The sequence below is a fragment of the Canis lupus genome, chromosome 5 (assembly GCF_048164855.1).
Source record: "Canis lupus baileyi chromosome 5, mCanLup2.hap1, whole genome shotgun sequence".
NCBI lineage: Eukaryota > Metazoa > Chordata > Mammalia > Carnivora > Canidae > Canis > Canis lupus.
In genome coordinates, this window is record NC_132842.1 from 54530585 (window position 1) to 54544363 (window position 13779).

The 13779-nt window shown below is 44.9% G+C and overlaps 1 long non-coding RNA gene across 4 annotated transcripts; it reads left to right on the forward strand.

The window, feature by feature from the left end:
- Positions 1 to 1200: 1200 nt before the first annotated feature.
- Positions 1201 to 13323, forward strand: LOC140633727 (uncharacterized). Of its 4 annotated transcripts, none has more exons than XR_012031317.1 (5): positions 1201 to 1269; positions 5625 to 5845; positions 10889 to 11036; positions 12050 to 12210; positions 12961 to 13323. It is a non-coding gene; the product is annotated as an uncharacterized lncRNA (long non-coding RNA). The 4 variants fall into 4 exon arrangements; XR_012031318.1 differs by having other exon boundaries at positions 5625 to 5775; XR_012031320.1 differs by lacking the exon at positions 1201 to 1269 and adding an exon at positions 3043 to 3399.
- Positions 13324 to 13779: the final 456 nt, after the last annotated feature.

A 13779-nucleotide genomic window follows, 5' to 3' on the forward strand; every position in this document is an offset into this window, starting at 1 on the left:
TTGATCCCAGGACCCTGAGATCACAACTTGAACCAAAACCAAGAGTTGGATATTTAACCTACTGAGCCATCCAGGTGCCCCAAAGGAGATGATTTTCTAATGTTCCAAAGTCATAAATTAGCAAGATTTTTAGGGGTCTGTGGAAGGAAAGGGGAGGATCCATAAGAAAAATCACAGATGCTGTTTTATATCCATGACTTTTTTTTTTTTTTTTTTTTTACCTGCCAGCTCTTTCTTCTCAGTTAACATATCTGGTGTCTCCAATTCCCCTACAACAACAAAAGCAGCAACAAGCTTCTCAGTTCTTAGTCACAGGGTTACATACAGTGGAGTAGGAGGTCCTCGCCTGCTGTGGCCAGCGATGACTGTGTGAAGAATGTTCCAAAAGCCCAGCTCTCCCATGCTGGGTTTAAGATGGCAGAAAGCAGACCAAGGCCAGTGGGGGCCACTGGTAGAGGACTTTCCACTCTCTGAAATCTGCCTGCACCTCATCTCCCATGACCCCATCATGGGCCCTTCTGCTGAGTTCTCCCAGAAAGCCCATTCATTGCTGCCTCCAGACCCTCACTCTCCTGCCTGGGTGTTGTCTCCTCACTCCATCCTCATCTAGTCTGAACTCTTTCTTCCTGGTTCAGAGGCCTTTTCCTTTCATCTCAGCCTGCTCTGAGCTCCTCCTATGTCACTCACCTCACAGCACAGTAAGACACTGAGAAAGGGATCACATTCGTGTAACTTTTATCATGGCATATTTTTTATAATTGTTCTATTCTGCTACTGATTATTGTTGTCAATCTCTTACTATCCCTAATTCATGAATTAAACTTTATTATAGAAATGTATGCATTAAAAAAAATCATACATATAGGCTTTGGTACTATCATCCTTCCAGGTCGCCACCAAGGTTCTGGGAACACATCCCCCACAGGTAAGGGGAGACCTCCGTGACAATACTTACATAGGGATGTAGGTATGTATTGAGTATTCACTACATACTAAGGCCCATGCCAAGCAGTTCATACATATTATTTAATTTTCCCAGCCCTCCTCATCTATTTTACATTTAGGACACTGTGGCTATAGAGCTAGTAAGTGACAGGGATGAGATTTTAACCTACTTCTGTCATCAGTGAAGCCCATCTTCTTCTCCATATTCTATATTCCATTCTCTGGGCTACCTCACAATATACTTGCATTGAACCCTTTCTATATCATTTTGTATTTTATTCTATGTGCTTATGCCCCATATACATGATAGCAGTGACTCCTTCGGTGAGTAGGGATCATGTGTTACATGTGTGTATACTCACCATTTTGTCTGCCATGGGGCTAGGCACTTAGTAGCTCCCTAATGTTTGTGAATGGATATAGGAGAAATGGATGTGCATACTTCTTCAAAGTTCTCAAAGGGTTTTACTAGAATGACCTTTCTAGACTGTGGGGCTGGAGTAGGGAGGGCAGGTGGTGGTGATGTGGGGAAAGAGCTCCCAAACAGTCATTAAATCATCATGCTTGGGTTCTCTACGGTTCTCTCAACCCCTCGGTAATAAGGGAGGCCACGTGAAACCTGGCACAGATGCGGTGCCAGAGAAATCCCCAGGATGTACCCTCTCTGCCACAAAAGCAGGGTGGCTATGGCAATCATTTTTCCTCACATTTCTCGGAGGGGCCAAGGTCACTTCAGCCAATCTGCTCCAGGACAGAACTTAAGCATTTTCCTTGGTTCCTTTGCAAAGTTTTAAATGGCTTAGTTAGATCATTGGGAACCAGTGCCAAATGAAAGGCTTTCTGATTGCCCTGCTATTAGGAGGCCACTGCATTATAAACCTTCAGAGCTTTAGCCATAAAATAATTTCAAATGCAATGTCAAGAGAAGAGTTTTAACGTGTAATAAATAAAACTAAGAAGATGCATAAAGATTAAAGGGCGGATCAACGAATGTGAATGGCATACACCTTCATCAGCTGGGTTACTTCACCTTGCTAGCCTCAGTCTCCCCACCTCCTTCATTCTCCAGTCCCCTTCTAGAGGTCACCAGAGATTCACTGATGGCCTGAGCTTCCATGTAAATATACTATATGTTCCTAAAATCCTCCCCCCTACACACACCCATTACAAATGGGTTTCATTCAGATGCTTCTGTGAGGGCAACTGACCACATTTTAAAGAAAAAAGAACGGGAGGAGAGAATGGTTTTCTGAGTTACAGGAAGCAAAGCCAGAAACAGTTCAGGCTCCTGATTCAAAATCTGCTGCTCATCCACTGAGCCACCTGCTTCCCTTTATAAGTACTTAAAAGAAAAGGGCTGTACCTCATTTCTCATCAAGGAGAGCAGTACCTTTGTAATAACTTATAAAGTGTCTTGAATCAGAGAAGGACAAACATTATATGGTCTCACTCATTTGGGGAATATAAAAAATAGTGAAAGGGAATAAAGGGGAAAGGAGAGAAAATGAGTGGGAAATATCAGAGAGGGAGACAGAACATGAGACACTCCTAACTCTGGGAAACAAACAGGGGGTAGTGGAAGGGGAGGTGGGTGGGGGGACGGGGTAACTGGGTGATGGGCACTGAAGGGGGCACTTGATGGGATGAACACTGGATATTATGCTGTATGTTGGCAAACTGAACTCCAATTAAAAAAAGAAAGAAAAAATAAAATAAATAAAATAAAGTGACTTGAGAAAATCCTTTGCTATCCCAAATTACCATAATTTTCACGTCAGTTATACATTAAGAATGTACTTAATGCATTTTTTAAGTGGACCAAGTGCCAGCAAAGAATACAAGACTCAATAAAGAGAAAAAAGGCCATAGTTCACACTAAATCTTCACGCCAGGCCATTTGGCCAAAACGCCCTTACTTTTTACATTCTCATGTCTCTATTTCCAATGGGTCTCCTTCTCCCCTTATGGTACCCCCACACTGTCTGCAGCCTCTTCTGGTCCCCTCTAGAAGCCAACACTTTCACCCCCTCTCCTTTCTCTGCTTGATTCTCTAACATTCCAGGGGCCAGGAAACAAGACACCCAAGCCTTTAAAATCAGGAAGAAAGTTTCAGGACTCACGGGGACCTAGGCTGCCCTTCTGAGGAAAGGACATGGGCTTGTGTCACTTGCTAGTTGGTAGGCGCTCAGCTGAGTCACAGACAGGTGAGGCTATCAGATTCCTCTCTTTCAGCCCTAGGAAGCTTTGCTCTATCTAGAAGGCAACATCATTTAGGTTTCTAGAAGGGACCCTCCTGATACCATACACTACTTCATTCTTAATCCGTGGAAAATAGTCATGGCACAGTTAAAGCATCATGCTGGAAACAGGTCATGAAGAAAGTCACCTTCTAGAAAGGCATCTCCAATGAGATTCTTCATTGTGTCTGGGGCCTTGCCAAGAAGCAGTGACCAGGTTAGTCCTACATCTAGAAATAACTGGGGGTGGGGACAGGGATCTGAGCTTGGGGACAAGAATCCCAAAGCTAACTTTTGGGGTTTTGATCACAAGCAGGATAAAGCCCTATAGAAATAACACTGGGTATTAGGAATAAAATGGTTCCTTTCTCAAGGAAACAGCTAGAAAGGAAAGCTACCAAGCTACATCCTAAAAGCCTTTTAGTCCTTTGGGACTAAATTCGAGTCATCAAAATCTCATTTCTCTGGAAATGAATTGTTCATTATAATTATTACACTCGAACTGTCCATTATATCTGTTCCTCAAACCTCACCCATGACTTACACCCTCCAGGAAGCCTTCCATAAAGCCCTCCCCACCTTGGGTTAGGCGCTGCTCCTCTACCACCCAACACCCTGTCCTTCACCTCATCTGGAGGGTCAGCTCCATGAGAACAAGGCTTGTATCTTTTGGCTCCTAACTTCAGTACCTAGAATTGTATCTTGGGCATGGTATGTTTAAATGAAAAAGTAAATGAATGAAAGAATCTTTGCATTTTCTTAACCTAGTCTCTCCTTCCACCAAAGAGCTAATTTTGGTGCATTCTCATAATGCAGCAGAGGGCAGGGCATGGTGACATCACTCTAAGACAAAAGCACCGAGGTTGTAAGCAGATCCCAAAGAGACTATTGTCCACAGACAGCCACGGAGGTTTCTCCTTCCCCTGAGGATGATTAAAGTAGCCCGCAACCGTGTGGGTATTTTCTCAGCTTCCCACTGGGCTCGATGGACCCTGCACAGATACACTATATGTGACCTTGGAACCACATCTGCCCTTTGTTACTGGGACACAAGAGACAGGGTTGGGCTGTGTGGTGGCCTGGTCTGCGAAGCCTGGAGGGATGAGATTGATGTTCTATGCTCAAGGCTCCAAGGACAACATGAGCTGTTCTTGAGCACAGGGTGAGTGAGACCTCAGCCCCGTGGTGACCTACACAGGAATTCAAGCTCTGCACTGTGAAGTTATCGTGTACCTTTCCTAAGGTCTTAATTCAATCTTTGGTAAGGAAAAAAAAAAAAAAGAATGACTGGCATTTTCCATTGAGGGCTCCGAGTAAAATCAGAAATACTTTCTGCTGCTGGGGGGCAGGGGTAAGAGGAGCAGCTGAACTGTAATGGGTCCTTAAACAGGCCGCACAGCCACAGGAAAAGCTATTTGGAAGGTATATTTTTATTAGTCCTTCTTTTAAAGACTTGCAAGATTTTAAAGGAACCACATGAATTCTGTTTTTAACTTGCGTAAAAGCCTGCAGTTAATTTTTATGAGAGATTTCAAATCCCTGAAAAACAGGTTTGGTAAAATCTCTGATGAGACATGAACAGCAAAGTTAGGGAGACCTCAAAAGAAAATCAAGATTTGGATATCCTTTGTATATTTTCCCTGAAAAACTGGGGTCATTTTTTTTTGGTAAATCATATTTAAAGGATAGCAAACCATGCTTAACAACTGAATTTTAATCCTTTCATGGAAAATGCCAACCATGACTGACTTTCTACTGACCTTTAATGGGTAGGTATAAACCATCAGCCTAGTTACTTTCAGATTAAAGAGTTTTCTTAGTTTGTGATACATGATGTTGAAAGAAAACTTCATAAAACACACCATAAATTCATGTCCTCCTCCTTCATTCCTAAAAGTCTTCACCCAATTGAGATTTTCTGTTTCTATTCCTCACATCAGCAGAAGGCATGACGTGGCCAACTGAAGTCCCTCAACATACCTGAGCCCTGACTTGATCTCTGTCTATACATTAAAGTCAATTAAAGCAAACACATTTAAAAGAAATTTGGGGGGATGCCTGGGTGGCTCAGTGGTTGAGCGTCTGCCTTTGGCCCAGGGCGTGATCCCAGAATCCCAGGATCGAGTCCCACATCGGGCTCCCTGCATGGAGCCTGCTTCTCCCTCTGCCTGTGTCTCTGCCTCTCTCTCTGTCTCTCATGAATAAATAAAATCTTTAAAAAAAATTTTTTTTTCTAATTAGGCACTAGCCAGTAGTCTCCTTAGAGTCAATTAGTTATTTAACTAATGCTAATTTCCCCACAATGATCTCTGGTTTGATAGAAGTTACTGGGGAAATCAAATGATCCTCCCGACAGATTAGTGTATATAAACACATCATAAAAGGACAAGCATAAGAACTAAAGCCGGATTTTTTTTTCTCTCTCTCTCACCCTCTCCTTAGTGTGAGCCAAAAGAGTGGAAGGCCAAAATGCAGAGTCCTGGCTCCTTCTGAAGAGCCAATTCAGCACATACAGTATCTCTGCAGGTCCTTCACACCACCAGAATAAACTGTCATTCGGGAGGCCAGGACCAGCAGACTGCGTGTTGAAGAGGTGAGAATGAGGGCTCCGAGCCAGGACAGTGTCTGTGTCACAGCACTAGGCCCAAGCAGCAGTACACCAGGTAATGAAATGCTCAGGACTTGGGTCCGGTCAGATGTTGAGGCTCAGATTTCCCTCCATCACCTCCAGACCCTTGCATCCTCTGTACTTCCTACATTTGCCCACCTTCTCCACCCTGGAAGCCCAGTCCCCAAACAAGCTATATCTGGAAACTGCTTAGCTTGTGGCCAGGATGTGAAATATTTTAAACATTCTAACCCTGCAACAACAGCGATCAGTGGTTTTATTTTATGTCCACACTCAAGTGTGAGGACCAAATGTAAATAAATGTTTAATCACAACATTATTCCCAAAATGGCAGGAGGATATATTTTAAGATTTGGGAAGAAGGGGTCGTTGTTAAGCGTCTCCAAGGAATCAAGGTTGGGAGCAGGAAGTAAAGGTTGATCCGAATAAGGGATTGTGTTAGCTTCTGCTACACTGGCCACGTACACTATGGATGGGCACATGTGGGTGAATGGACAGCTTAGTCCACAGCAGAGTTTGAAAGGATAGCTGAAGGAGATGGAATTAAGCCATTATGGAAAGTACAAAAATGTTGTGGCCGTGCAGAATTTGCCATACATGAACATAGTCTCCTTTTCCAACATTTATCAAATCCATTTACATGTTTTCTCAGCTGTTTGCCTAGACAACAACAGATTCCATTAGAATCCTGGAATCCCAAAATGTCTGATACAATCCATTCCAACGATTTTCATTTGACAGATGGAAGACCTAAGGTTCAGAGAAAGCGACTTTCCCTGGATTATTGAAGTTTTCTGTTCTTCTAAGAGTTTAACAGTACAAAATGCAAAAACCTCTGTGACTTAGGGCAGGGAAGCCAGGGTAAGGTGGTGTGTTTGAATCCTGACCAATAGCATGATTTTTTTTTATAAATTTATTTTTTATTGGTGTTCAATTTTTTAACATATAGAATAACACCCAGTGCTCATCCCATCAAGTGCCCCCCTCAGTGTCCGTCACCCAGTCATCCCCACCCTCCGCCCTCCTCCCCTTCCACCACCCCTAGTTTGTTTCCCAGAGTTAGGAGTCTTCCATGTTCTGTCTCCCTTTCTGGTATTTCCCACTTATTTTTTCTCCTTTTCCCTTTATTCCCTTTATTTTTATATTCCCCAAATGAATGAGACCATATAATGTATTATGCTGAGTGAAATAAGTCAATCGGAGAAGGCCAACTGCATGATCTTTAACAATGCCACTCATTTCCCTGAACCTTAGTTTCCTAACTTCCAACTACTAGGATGATAGCACGTACCTCAGAGGGTAGTCATGAGAATTAAATGAGAAAATGTATCTAAAGCATTAAGTACAGTGCCTGGTACCTGCGAGGTGTCTATAATTATTACTGTAGTTATTACCTCTACTAATAGCATAATAATCTATGGAATCGTGAAGTCAGGAGTCAACATAAATTATATTACAACAATAATAAAACTAGAATTTGAGCATGAGCCTGGGCACTTTACTAACTGCTTTAAGTACAGTATCTAATTCCAATCCTCCCAATTCTAGCGCTAAGGAAACCTCTCCTTAGAGATGCTGTAAAATTGGTTCAAAATCTGGTAAAGATCTTCCTGAGCTCTGAACCTAGCTATCTCAGACTCCAGAATGCAGATGACTGTTCTGAAGCAAGACATTAATCATCTATAGATTAAGGAGAAATTTTTTTTAAAAAGGAAAATCTTTAATTTTATGGGTGAGGTCCTTTTCCCCATTTCCCAACTAAGAAAGGTGAAAGGCTGCATTTTAGAGCAAAATGGGCCAGTATCAATCATTTCACTTAACCGTGTCAGACTTTTATAATAAATGTTTTGGCTAAGTGTAAGGTCATTCAATGTCAGTTCGATACCCTTTAACAGGGAGCTAAAAGTCAATCTTGCCATCTTGAGATTTATCTCTGATGTACACTAAAATTGCTTGGTTTTCTATTGATTGAGCATTTGTAATACAAAAGCTTGAGAATTGGCTGCTATTTATTTGATGTGTCCCTGTATCCATTAAACTTGGAGCAGTGTTATTTGCTGTTTTAATGTGTCCTGAAGCTTCCCAAATCTGTCCTTCTTAATTGTGTGGGAAAATGTCATTTGTTTGGAAAATGGTAATCAATTGAGGGTTACTCTTTTCCCACATGTGGGTATTGGGAGATTTTATTTATGCAAGCCGTTAAGCAGGTTAACTTTACCTGCCCCATCCTTACGGATGATGTGGGAGATGGGGCACGGGTGAGGCATGCTTCTCAGGGGGTGCTCAAAGCCCTCTCAAAAGGTTGCATCTTCAGTCAAAAGGCTCACACATTACACAACGTTGGAAGAGGGTGCCTTAAATTGTGAAATCTGTGAGGGATCTCATTTTTCTGGAACTCCCTGACATCTGAGCCCTCATGCTGCTGGAAGGGGTCCAAGAGCAGCATAAAATTAGGGCTGGTCCTGTCTGAACTGAGTCCAGATCATTTCAAAGTGACTCAAGGCTGGGAAATAAATATTGAACCTAGTTAAATGTTGCTTGAGATTATGCTTGGCACTGGGTGTCCAGTCACTGATTTACTCTTTGGTTACATGGGTTATTTTGAGCTCCAATGGATATGCCAGGGGAGATGCATTCAATGGCAGCAATTATTTGCAAGCCCGGTTGCATTTCTGACACATTTAGCAGAATATAATGTAAAGATTTATGGGATGGTATTGGGTGGGTGGAGAAGACATAAAAGTCTTTGGTTTCATGCTACTTTGCATTCAGCTTCCCCACTCCTTCTCTCCTGTAGCTTACCTTTCTTGAATAAACTTTCTTCCTCTCTTTTCTTTTCTTTGGTTCATTCATTCGTTCATTCTTTCCTTCTACCTATCTTTCTCTCTCTCCTCCCTTCCTGTCTTTCTTCTTCCTTTCCTTCTTTGGACATGAACTTATAAACTACAAACAGTAAGAAGTCAGAATCAAAGAAGTCAAAAGGAAGACTTGCAATGATCTGTGTAGTTCATGCTGGCCCCTTTAAATTGCCAAAAGATGTGGGGGTAGCTATTTGGAAAAGAAATGTTTTAAATGGCCAGTTACGTATTTAATAAATAGACTTTGAAGCAAGGTACAGCCACACCCCTGCTGTGTTGACCTGTGGCATTTTCAGATTGGGACGGATGTCAGGTTTGGTACATGAGGGCCACACATGGAAGCCACGCTCAGTCCCAGCCCTCTGCCTTTCCCTCCTTTAGCAAGAGCAGATGCTCCCCAGAGCTGAGTTTGATCTTGCTGTGTGATCTGAGGCTTTGGCTGCTGTGACCAGCCCCAGGCCAGCCAGGTATTGGAGGAGCATTCTACTAAGAGCAGCCTTTAGAGTCAGCCCCACGTGGGACTTGTGATTTGCACTACGTTAACTGTTGACTGTGGACAATCGACCTAAAACTCTCTAAGCTCAGTTTATCTCTAAAATGAGGATGGTTTGAGTTCCTGCTTCACGAGGCTATTGTGAAGATTTAATGGGTTAATGCGTGTAAAGTGCTTAGTTCAGCACCTGGCATGCAGCAAACAGTAAGTGGTAGAAATTATCATAACTCTCCAAATGTCAAACCACCTCGCTTTTGGAAAGGCCTGCAGACTCTGAGCACAGATGGAACCACAGCCCTCTGCCTCTACAGACCCCAGCCCACCGATGAGGCAGCTCAAAGGCCTGGCGGGGGTGGGAATTGGGGGGCAGAGCAAGGGGGCCACCCCGGCAGTCAGGCGGAACCCCCTTCCAAGGACATACACCTATTCCTTGGGCCCTTGCCCCACACAATTTAAAGCACAGGTCTTTCTAACATGCTTATCTTTTGAAAAATTAGACACGGGACAACAGAGTATAGATTAAACCCTGTTAGGAGAAAAATCAATAAGGAATATCTGTTCAACAAAGCTCCAGACTTAGACTGTCTTCTTTCAAGAACTACTTGATCCAACTTAAATCCAGGAGCCACCCTTTGCGCGTTTGTAAGATTTTCTAGTTCCCAATGCACGTCCCCATACCTTATCTTACTTGAGCCTTCCCAAAGGTGGGTATTGTGAGCTTCACAGTAAAAATCTGATACTCAGGAGTTTCCAGTCAAGTCACTCCGCTAATACCTGGTTGAGTTCTTTCTTGACCCCAGGTCCCTAGCACTACACCAGTCCGTTTGCTCTCCGCACCCCAACCCCTACCACACTCACCACCTGGCACTCATTAGGAACATGCCCAATGCAGAGGCTCTGAAGAAGGGCACAAGCTAAATGGGGTGTAAAAAAAAAAAAAAAAAAAAAAAAAAAAACTCCGGTTTTAAAATCTAGTCACGAATATGTACCAGATGCAAAAGGACTTTGTGGAAAGAAACAAGAGTCCAAGAATTTCTGGAGGGCCCTTCACTGGTGAGCAGCAGGAACCGGACTAGAGACGAGGGGGTGATTTCCTTTGTGAGCCAGGTGAATATACACACCGTGGTGATTTTAATGACAGTATGTCCCATAGACCTCAGACATAAAATAATAGTTTCACCAAAGGTATAAATGCATGGAGATTTTACCGAAGTAGATTAGCTCCTGCTCTCCCAGCCACAATCAATTATTTCTACCCTTCCAAATACAACCCTTGCTGAATCCCCTTGTCTTGCTCTCCCTATGCTAAGTGGGGAGGAAAGATCGGAGCTGGTCCAAAGAGCAGTGCTCACAAAGACAGGCAAGATGATCCAGTGATGTCTGTTCCCTCTCGCCTTTCCTGTCACCTGGATAATGAAGACGAACAGCGATTAATGGCTCTTGGTAACCATGTATGGACTGTTCATCAGAGAACGCATGATCTAAACCAGAGCTATGAAATGATTATTTCAACCCCCCCGCCCCCGCCAGAGCCCTGTCCCAGCCAGACCTGAATCTGCAGAGGTAGATGTGGAGGCGAGGGCCTCTGCACAGTTTCCAGAGGAGCCCGAGTCCTTGACTCTGTCATTGTAGGGAGCACAGGGGGACTATCTTTCTAGGGTATGTTCCTAAGTGGTTTTCTTTCCTCATTTTTAGCCCAGGATAACAGAGCTTCTTTCCCGTGCAGAAAACACACCCCTCCCCTCCACGTGGTGAGAGAGCGCTCAACACAACCTCTTCCTAAGCTAACGTAACTGATGGGGCTCTCTTAAGCAGCCGCTGGACTACAGCTGAGGCCAACTGGAGCATGCCCGATGACGTCCACAGATCCCAAGGTTTGATTTCGTTCATGTCTGCAGATAAATCAGCTGGGCAATTGCTGGCAGTGTTTAACTTGCCTTGGTGGGTCAGATGAGGAAGCTGTTACAAGTCCAAAGGCCACCCAGGGAGGGTTCTTGGCCTCTGCCAACAGTAAGATTCCCATGGCTGCTCTGGAGTTGACCCCACCAGCACAGAGGGAGGCCTCTGCTGGCAAGCCATCGGGTTTTCTGGACGGGGTGTGGCCTCCTGCTGTCACCAGGACACACATCTCCACTACAACCACAGACAGCTAAGGTGCCTTGGACTTTGAGTCAGGGCTGGAGGATGGCAGTCAGAACCTCCTTCCCAGGGAGCTTAGTAGGTTTCTTCCCCCACCCCCAGGTTGTTGCTCCTACTCCGGGTGCTGTGTGACAGTGAAGCGCAGGGGTTACAAGTTGGGCCACAAGGTTTGAGTCCCAGCTCTGTCCATGAGAGGTGCTGTGGGGTTAAATGACCCAACCGGCATAATGGCTTAGAACAGCACCTGAGTCAACGGGGAGTCCTCTTAGGTTTGATTCCTGCCTTCCCAGGCACTGAGCCCACCCCCTTCCCTCCCAGAGGCCGCAACCTGCCTGCCCCGTCGGGGCAGTGCTCCTGCTCTTGGCCACTCCTCCCTTTGCCCTTGGGAAACCTGCCTTCGGCTGCCTTGTGGAAAAATCCACAGCTCCGCCTGAGGATTTAGTGCACTGTCCAACAGGAGCATTTTTATTCCATAGGATGGCAAAACTTTAGCTACAAGGAACAAATTCCTAGGAGGGAATCTCAGATATTCTTGGTCTGCAGGTGGAAAACGTGCTGGAGAATAGCAAAGAATAGAGCATAGTTAAGAATAGGAAGCAGGCCAAGGCCTCATAACTTCACATTAATTTTAGGATAAGAAGAGCACACATGATGGGTTTTGTAGGGAGAGTCAAGAAGAATGGAAGAGATGATACCATGAAGTCCTTTCCAGAAAAAAATAGGGTTGACATGGACCTGGTATTCACAGATGGGGGCCAAGATGTGGATACCCTGCTGCCAGCCCTCGCTAGCCTAGGGTTACCTGGTCACCTATAGGCTCTGGAGTTTTGGTGAAGGATGAGGAAGCTAAACTTTCACTTCCTTGAGTTTTCACGTATCCAAGGGCACAGGCAACTTAGAGGCACCTTGGTAAGTCTATTCTCTGCAATTTCCTGGGACCAGCACAGCCACATCCATGACCTCTCTGTTCCTCTTTACCTCGCTTACGTCTCCTCACACATTCACACATACTCCCACCCTTACTAGGTTTGAGACAAAGGGACTAGAGAAACACAGACTCTAGAGACAATGAGTGGCCAGGAGTTGCTGGCCCGGAGTGATCCCATGTGCCCACAGATATAGGCAAGAGCATCACCTCAGGCCCACCGCCTCGCTCTCTGCTACCAGTCTGCCATCTTGCGGGTGGACAGTGACAATCCCCTTCCATCTGAGTCCTTCTACCTCATACTCAGGTCACCATAAGCCTGTGACTGGCCATACAGGACTGAGAAGGACTGGTCAGAAGGGAATGAAGTAGAATGAGGGAATCCAGGCACCCCTGGCCCCCACCAGGTGGAACATTATCCTCTTGCAATTGTAATGTCCTCCCTGTGGTGAGGGGAGCCTCTGCCCTCTGCCCACCAAATGAGTAGCCCACCAGGGCTCCAGTTCCTGGAGGGAGAACCTTAGCCTGTTCCAACTAACTTCATGCAGCACAAAGCCCAGCCCATTTCTCTGTAGCTCTGGGCATTTAACAAATGCTTTTAATGATGATGATGCAACCCTCTCCGCCCAGATCTGTCCGGGTCCCTAAGGCATGAAATGGTCCCCTGAGAAACATATATTATCTGGAGCTTTCCCTTTTGCTTAATTATATTGTACTAATGTTCTTTTCCACAGGATTTCTCCTCCCCTGACTCCTCCACCCAAAGCCGGCTTCACTGTGGGTTGGATTTACATAAAAGACCGGCACATGATAATTGTGATGATTGATCACCGAAGTTTCCTTGGGTTCAGATTGTTTCCTAATGTGGGTCATTTTTCATCATAAAGAGTCGGCTGATAATGATGTCATTTCCATTGCTTGAATTTCGAGGCAGTGGCCACATATCAGAGTTTAACTGACTGTCTATAGGGCAGCAAAACCGTGTCGTTATCAGTTTAAAGCAGTTGCTACTTTACTTGTGGGGACAAAGCGAGAATTGGGGCCTCCTGCAACTCATCGCACAAGAGCAGGGATGCCAGGAATACAAACCTGTACCAGGAGCCGTGGGGCGGGGGGCGGGGGGGGGGGGGGAAGGCAGGGGAGCAAACCCGTTTTCTGTGAAGCTGCGTGGTAGGCATCAGATAAAAACAAGAATCACACTCGACAGAAAAGAAGGCACAGTGCTGATCACTGGACACCTTAAATGTCCCCCCCCCGCCCCGCCCCAGTCATGTAACCGTGATCCCATGGCAAGATTAACAAGCAAGAACTGCAATCACTCATGAAGCTCTGGAATAAAAGCCACGAACCAGACGAGCCCATCAACACACCTCCCACTAAGTGACTGGGACCAGGATGGAGCTGGAATCTGACCTCCAGTTTTGCGGGTGAAATATGGATGTGAAATGAAATGATGTTCCATGCGTGCTTAAAACCAAACGCCGCACCATTAAAATTGCAGGGCCCGCAGGTCCTAAATCACTGCTGCCCTAGAAGGTTCTGTTCTCTGCCAT